Source organism: Macadamia integrifolia, unplaced genomic scaffold (assembly GCF_013358625.1).
Source record: "Macadamia integrifolia cultivar HAES 741 unplaced genomic scaffold, SCU_Mint_v3 scaffold530, whole genome shotgun sequence".
NCBI lineage: Eukaryota > Viridiplantae > Streptophyta > Magnoliopsida > Proteales > Proteaceae > Macadamia > Macadamia integrifolia.
The window spans coordinates 201,496-209,029 of record NW_024870474.1 but is presented as its reverse complement, the minus strand read 5'-3'; the positions used below and the strand labels follow the sequence as shown (position 1 = coordinate 209,029).

Genomic DNA, 7,534 nt, shown 5'->3' with positions numbered 1-7,534 from the left:
GCTATGAATATGAACGCAAGGGGCTTGTGGATCGAGTCGGACTCCGCAGCTGTAGTGGCTGCAACTCAGAAGATGCATATCCCTTGGTTTGTTTTACAAAAATGGCGGTTTGCTCTCCCATTCCTTCAGTCCATTACATGGAAAATCACCCACTGCTTCCGTGAGGCGAACACTGTGGCAGATTTTTTGGCAAAGAAGGCAGCAAAATCGGGAGCCTCTGACTACTCCACCACTTTTCCCAGTCATGTATTAGATGATTTAAAAAATGATGCCTCGGGTAGGCATAGTTTTCGCTTCTGCTAGGCTCTTGCTTGTACACTCTGCTGATGGCTATGCCGAAGGTGGAGTTTGCAAGTGGCTGTAGTGGTTGCGAGCCTGCTTGATTTCCTTTCTTCTTTGGATGTATTTTTTCCTTTATTTCCTTCAATAAAATCATCCTTTAGCAAAAAAAAAAATTGGATGGACTCCTAGATTATAGCCCTAGATTTTCTTCCCCATGGTCGGAAAATTATTTCTAGTCGCACAACCCTAGAGAATATCTTGTTTTTAGTTTTGGTATTAAAGGAGCATTTTTCTATTTTGGCTAAACCCTAGTTTGTCTTTTGTAGATTTCAATAGAATAATAATAATAATAATAATAATAATAATAATAATAATAATAGTAATAATAATAAAAAATTAAGCTTTACCCTAAAAATATAAAAGGAGTGAAAAAACGGAAGAAGAAGATACATACTTGTTTATTTTTCAGATGAACAAAGCACAGCGCCACACGCAGCCTATACATGATAGACATATAGGCTATATTATTAAAACCTAACGCAATGGGAAAAGATACTCTCCAACCACGCCAGTGAGCCAACGGTTCGGGGTATCCAGGTCCTCCCATCTTAACCATCCGATGCCTCACTGGTCGCCCCAGCGGTTGGAGAGGTAAAACTGAAAGATTACATACATTGTCAATGACCATATCATGAAATGTTGCCATGCAGAAATAATAACCACCAAGCTACAGCCTCCACAGCCGGACCTTACTCCCTCTGCTCAACTCTCACCAGAAAACCTTCTTTCATTTTGGCCGACAAGTAATTTGTAAAAAAGGGATCAAAGCCCTTCTCCGCCGCCACCACCTGATACCGTCGCATTATTTCAGCAACCAACCTCTGCATCTGCAAGAACACCATCTCCTTCCCTAAACATACCCTTGGCCCTGCTTGGAACACCGGATATGAATAAGAGTCTTTCCCCACAAACTTCCACTTTCCAGAAGCAGCTTCGTCCTTCTCCTGCCACCTCTCCGGCCGAAACTCCGGCCAGTCCTTACCCCATATTGCCACTGTCCTCCCCATTGCGTAAGGCATGTATGTCACTATCACTCCTTTCTTCACAAAAGTCCCATCCTCCTCTGTGGAAAACTTGGTGTCAATTGGGACCGGTGGGTACAAACGCATACTCTCACATAACGATGCATGAATGTACACTACATGCTTCACCTCATCATAGTCTAGAGCTTCAGGCTTCTCCTTTATCTCCTTCAATATCTCCTCTTCCACCCGAAGGTTGTTAGAAACTAGCCAAAAGAACCATGTCAAGGCCGCCGACGTCGTATCCCGACCTGTTACGATAAAGCTGACAACAATATCTGTAACGAAACGTTCATCCGAGTGACCGGAACTCAAGAATTTGGAGAGAAGATCTTCTGATTGGAGTGTTTCCAATTCGAGCTCTTTCTTCTTTTTTCTGACAAGATTAGTTGCGTACTCTTTAACTGTTGAAATTGCTTCTCGTAGCCTTCTTTCGGACCCAATATTAAGTGCCCATTTCAACTTCCATAATGGTGGGAATATGGAATTAAATCTTGCACTGCTTAAATTAGTCGCATCTTCAAATGCTTCAGCGAATTCCGATACAGGTTGTGGGAGTGATGGAGATAGGCATTCTGGGTCGAACCCAAAAGCAATCTTGCAAATATTATCAAATGCAAATCTTTGAAGGATGTCTTGTAGATCAAACACTGTGTTCTTGGCAGCAGCGGCGGAAGAGAGAAGAGGGAGGAGGCGTCCGGAGAGCTCATCTTCCATGACTGTTTCGATGAATTTCCGAAGAGATTTGGTGCTGAATTCATGACTGGACATTTGTGTTAGGACTCTTATGTGGATTTAACTGGCACTGATTGACCTATTGGACCCAAGAGAATAAGGACCACTCTAATTAGGAAACTTCTAACCCTATTCTACAGTGTACATGTAATCAGTGTACTTGGCATGTTTCAATCTGATGCTGGTGTGGCTCATTGGACTACAGCTAAGAAGATCATGCATTATCTATAGCGGACAAAGGACTTCAAGCTAGTGTTTAGTAAATCTGAGAAATTTGAAGTTGTGGGGTATTCTGACTCGGACTTCAGTGGGTGTACTGATGATAAAAATTCTACCTCTTGATACATTTTTGTATAGGGAGGAGGAGCTATTTCTTGGAAGAGTGCCAAACAAAATATTTTAGCTTCATCCACTAAGCAAGCTGAGTTTGTGGCACTTTATGAGGCTACCAAGCAAGCAGTGTGGCTGAGGAATTTCACATATGAACTGAAAGTTGTAGATTCCATCTCTAAGCCTTTGCATTTGTGGTGTGACAATATTTCTGTTGTTTTCTTTGCAAAGAATAACAAGAGATCAAGCAGCTCCAAACACATTGAGATTAAATATCTTCTGGTTCGTGAGAAGTTCAACACTGGGGAGATCGTTGTTGAGTATATTATTATTGAAGAAATTGTTGTTAATCCCCTGACTGAAGCTCTTCCAGTGGGAATTTTTAAGACTCATGTTTCTAATATGGGTGTGATAGAATCTTTTGATACGCTTGTTTAGTGGGAGTTTACTTATCCTTAGTGGTATTGTAATAAGCATTATTTTGTTAGATCATACATTATGAGCACAATCTATATTGAGGATGTTTACTTTCTAGTATAGTGTTCATTTATATTCTCTCTCATCATATTATTGTATGATTATTGTGGTTTACTTTGACACGTCACAGTTAATGGCGGTGTTTAGCCAAGTTTCGTGATTTATGGCGGTATTTAGCCGAAATCCATGGAGGTGGTGGTTAACCATAGGATGTATGCCAAAGTGAGATATTAATACAAGAAAATGGTGGTTTGCCTAAGTATTGATTAATATCAAAGTTCTCTACCTATGAGGTTTTCAAGGTAGGCTGATATTTAGATCAGGAAAGGACCTATAAGGAAGGATATATCTTATGTGATCACAGTTATGATATAATTCCTTATATCTATGTTTCGAGGAGATTTGAATCGATAATTTTCTATTGTTTGTAACATTAGATAGTTATATGCTTATATTGAGGTGTATTTTCTACTATTGTTCAACAATAGAGATTATTGATCGAATCAAAGTTTGTTTTGAGTGGTATTCAATCTTGGGATTACTTGGCCAGATGTCAATGGGAAGACATCAGCATCAGTGTAGCCCAAGTGGGAGATTGTTAGGACTCTTATGTAGGCTTAACTGACACTGATTGACCTATTGGGCCCAAGAGAATAAGGACCACTCTAATTAGGAAACTTCTAGCCCTATTCTACTATGGGAATGGAATAGGGTTTAGAGATTCTATTATACATAGAATACTGACGGTCCATGCTACCGTTACTCTCATAATAATATTGTGGGAGCGTTGCTTTCTTACAAGAGCTAGTGTAGAGACAGAGAAAAGATCTCAGAGTATGAGGGTGTAGAAGATCTCAGTAGAAGGACCCATATTGTGTGGTTCTCCATCATAGTTCGTGGTGCAAGCGTCAACCTTGATTTAGGGACTTCTTTCACGCTCAACGGGTATGTGATCAATTTCTTTCTATTATTCATTATTGTATTCTATACACTGTAGGTCATTCAAATGATTCTAGGATTTAGAATCACTATCAATTTGTCTCTGAAACTTTCACTTATCAGCATCTGCATTAAAGATGCCATCGCCAAGGAAACCAAGTAGGGTGTCTCAGAAGAATTCACCTTTTGGGTATTTGTAGAATTGGGTTTTGAGGATGTGTTCGACATTGGAGGGATTAGTGGTTATGAGCTGACTATGGCCAAGAGGACGATAAAGGAGTATGTTTCCATTGGGAGAGTTTTGAAGAAGCTCTGTGGCCCATTGGCTGAACCTCTCATGATTCTTAGATATAGTAAATGAAGAGCCAACTATGGGATATACCCTTGGTAGTTTGTTGTTTTGAGATGAAGCTGAAGACTTCTTGTTTGCAGTTGAGAAGGCTTTGATGAATAAGAAGAGGAAGGGAAGAACAAAGAGGAGAACTGTAGGGAAGAACTCGAGGTTTAGCTGTGCCATCTCTAATGAATTTTACTTGGAAACACACAAACTTGATGAAAGCTTTTGTCTGTTTCACTCCTTTTGAGATGGTGCATTTATAAGCATTGGGCCATAAGTTGATCTGCGTTGAATAATTGAGATAAAGTGTGTGATTTCAGGGGTGACGTATCAGGTAATAAGAGATAAGGTTACTTTTAAGTAAGTAGCACATCTAGAAGGAAGTTTATTTATTAAAAAAAATAAATAAATGAGGGCGTCTAGAAGGACCATGGAATCGGTCTGGTCGGGTCGGGTCGGGTCGGATTGAATTGGATCAGACTGATTCTTGGTCAATACCAGCCGTATTGATGGATTAATATGGGCAGAGGGTAAAACAGTAAAAAAATGTTTGAACCTAAGAGTAGTTCTATCCGATCCAAGCAATCTGGAATGAGGTTGGATCAGTATCAATACTTACTCTATAGTAGAAAAGGAAGAGGTAACAACCAGAATCCTGATGAACGTGTGCTTAATGCACCACAACCTTACCAATTGTGCTAGGCATTTGTCGTTTGTCAAAAGATATCATTATCATACGAATTTCATCCAGAATCCTGATGAATGTGTTAATGTAAGACAATTTTACCAATTGTGCTATGCATTTGGCGTTTGTCAAAAGATATCATTATCATACAAATTTTATGAGAACTAGAATCTTGATGAATGTGTGCTTAATGCACCACAACTTTACCAATTGTGCTAGGCATTTGTCGTTTATCAAAAGGTATCATTGTCATACAAATTTTATGAGGTTAGTAAAATTATTATTACCCTCACTGAAAATATATATATATATATATATATATAGGTCATATCAAAAGGAAAAAATTATAAAATTCAAATTTTTTTTTCTTTTTTTTTAGAAAAATTCAAAATCATTTCACACCTTGAAGGAGAAGTTAAATCTCTATACAATTACGTGGTTTCATGTATGCAATATAAAACAAAGAGTAATGACATCATTCAACTCTATCATGTTGGAGGGTGTCAAGTAATCCCTTTGTATATTTTATTTATTTTCCCGATATTGTAGAATAGACTTAAGCATTTAACAAGGGCAAATTTGATATATTGACTCTAACTATATTTTAGAGCTTGTGAAATAGAAACTCTCACAAAAATATATATATATATATATATAGAGAGAGAGAGAGAGAGAGAGAGAGAGAGAACTTTTTTTTTCTTGGGTTGAACCAAATATAGAACTATATGGCATGGTTGTAAAAGGTGCACTTTGTGTCCATTGTCTCATTTCCAAAAGTTATTTAATATAAGGTTAAAAAAAGATTTTTAAAAGGTTAGAGTTGTTTAATGCATTATTACGTGAAACGATAAGATTTGCCTTCATTGGAAAAGAAAAATGTTATACGAAAAAAATATAATAAAAAAAAGTAAGATGGGAACATTTTTCCACCAACTTAGTTTATAACAAGATAATCCCTGTTGTAAAAACATTTGTAGTGCTGACCCCATCCTCGAACCTTCTTAACCATTACATTTATAGAAGTTCCTTGAGGCTAGGCTTGTAGCAACAATGTTAAATACACTCTGTGTCTAAGACAAAAGTAGCGCATTACTTAAGTGGCATAAACAAATTGGAATTGGGGAGATTGGACTCCCAAACAATTTTTAGTTTTGTAAGTTAGTTTTCATCTTTAAAAAATAGGAAAATTATTATTATCACAAAGGTTTGTTATTTTTTCTAATGGCATAAGACATCTATTCTACCACATAGATTCCATTGTAAACATTGGATAGAAATAGCATGGTTTAGATTAGCCACATGTCAAATTTCAAAGTCAAAATCAATCATATACCCTCTTTTGTATTAGTACATGTTCCTTGTATGTCCATGGATTTGTACAGGTAATCTTGGCATTAATACACACTCTTCTAACTTTGAATGGGAATAATAGTTAAAAAAAAAAAAAAAAAAAAAAAAAAAAAAAAAAACCATAAAAATGGATACCTCATATTTATGTTATGATTTTTGGAAACATTACCTTCCATTGTTACATGGATAACAACTCTTAAAAGTACTGTGGATAGAAGAAAAAGAAAGAGACTAGAGATGAACCAGGGTAGACATGACGACGTTGTGTGGCTTCATTCAGGCCGCACAGCCTCGCCAAGGTCAAAGGCTAAACTTTATTTTATTATTAATGAATCAGAGAGGGTTACCAACTGAGATTTTGTGTTCTCCTGCCACTTGGATGGTTGTGGGTGGATCATGCAAATTATAAAGTGTTTGGGATTGTTCTTTCTCCCTGCTCTAATACTATGTTCGTTATCATTTCACTTAAATATTTGAATTATAAGTGAAAGGTAGCATGCATACATCGAAAGGGATTGAAAACAATTAAGATTGATCTTAATTTGTGTTTAAGGTTCCTTCTTAATTGAACTTTGAAACTGTGTTGTGATTGTGTTCATGGGCGACAAGCAATGCATCTGGCAACCACACTTAATTTTCAATTCTAACTTATGCAAATTGAAATCGACCGAGGCTCGTCCTAATTCTTTGATCCAACTCGAGATGATTCTATATAAAAAATCTTTATATATCTTGAATATATCGATTTCGAGGTTGATCAAGACGGATACCGATTCTGGGATTTTAAACCTGCTTCCGGATCATCACATGACAAAACCTCAATCCCTAATTGTGACAAAAGCTCTATATTCACAAATGGTCATATTTGTTCTTAGGAAAATATACAGAGGGATATCATACAAGGCACTCTTGATGCTATTTGAACTAAGGTGTCAATGGGTCGGGCTGGGCTGGGGTTATGGCTGGGCTGGGGTTATGGCTGGGCTGGGTTTGTCATAACCCCAGCCCATCTCTAAGCTCTCCTAACACTGCCTAGACCCAGCTTAGGTCACGCCGGGATATCTCGGCTTAGGGCTGAGGCTATCCCTAGTCGGGCTCAGCCCAACCCAGGCTTGGTCATAATTGACTCTGATTGGGCTGGCCTGAGGTCCTGGGTCGGGTTGAGTTGGGCTTTAGACTTTAAGATGGCTTTGTTTCTTTGAAAAAAAAAAAATATATATATATATATATATATATTTAAAAATAATGAGTGGGATGGTACGTTGGTGATTACAAAAGGAAGAATCTATGATAGTGTATGTCAGTAATTAAAAGGCA

The 7,534-nt window shown here is 37.6% G+C and overlaps 1 pseudogene; it reads right to left on the bottom strand.

Moving 5' to 3' along the window:
* Positions 1-1,031: 1,031 nt before the first annotated feature.
* On the bottom strand, positions 1,032-4,362 carry LOC122069065 (annotated as a pseudogene).
* Between the last annotated feature and the right edge of the window lie 3,172 nt (positions 4,363-7,534).